The sequence below is a fragment of the Argentina silus genome (assembly GCF_951799395.1).
Source record: "Argentina silus genome assembly, chromosome: 9".
Classification (NCBI taxonomy): domain Eukaryota; kingdom Metazoa; phylum Chordata; class Actinopteri; order Argentiniformes; family Argentinidae; genus Argentina; species Argentina silus.
In genome coordinates, this window is record NC_139663.1 from 6,774,985 (window position 1) to 6,776,120 (window position 1,136).

A 1,136-nucleotide genomic window follows, 5' to 3' on the forward strand; every position below is an offset into this window, starting at 1 on the left:
CTAGGTGAGGTGAGCAGTCACTCTGAATAAGCCCAGCCGTCAAATAATACAGATATGAAATCAGAGGAATAATTGCAGAAAGTGTTTTATATGTAAAAGACAGGGAGGGATGAAGTGGAATTGAATCTCAAAGAAAATGTGGAGGGGGGTGGGTCCCAGGAGACAGAATCACAAAGGCTCTGCAATATTTGAAGAAAATAGAGGATAATTAGAGTGGTCAGCGCCTCCCACAGGCCAGAACACTGCTCAATCTGTCCACCTCTCTTTCTTTCTCTCTTCCTCTCTATCGCTTCTCTCTGTCCCTCTCTCTTTGTTTCTCTCTTTCCCTCTCTCTCCCTCTCTGTCTTACACAGGCACAGCCACATCAGTTGGGTTGATATAATATTCTAGGCACATATGGAATACACTGACAGGCATAAATCAGGAGGATTTTGAAGTACCCAAGTAGGGTTCTCTAGACTGCCAGTGGTGAGCACCAATTGCTCCGTGGAGCCACTGCGCACAAAATCCCTATATTCTACAACCAGTTTCATGGCCAGTTTTTTATCTTACATTCCCCTATGGAGTCTCACCCCCCGCCTCTATCTCCCACATACACAGGATTGCACTCACACCTTGGTGAAAGACTGGCTGGAGTGAATAGAGGTGACAATTTTTCAAAGGGACCTGGCCACCCCATTGAGTAAACAAAAAAAGTTATCTGAATTTCACGCCCCCTGTCTCTCTCTCTCTCTCTCTCTCTCTCTCTCTCTCTCTCTCTCTCTCTCTCTCCATCCACATACTCGCTTGGCTTGCTAGTCGGCATGACAACAACCCATCTCCATGACAACAGCCAGCCCATAAGCTGATTCCTGTGCTGCTGGTGATGTACCAGTGCTTCAGGCCTCCCCAGATCCCCTGCCCAGTGGGGTAGCAGCCCTAAATCAATAGCTCACTTTTGCCCAGGATAATCCATGCCTCATTCCATCATGGCTCTTCTACAGATCCCATGTCCTCATCTAAAAAAACACTGACAATTATGCCTACTCATGCTTGCAACCTCGAGAAGACTACCAGTATAGTGTGAAAAAATCTAATTTAGAATCCCAATCCCAATTGTAAACATTTGGCTGCTCTTTCGATTCCAGTTAACTATA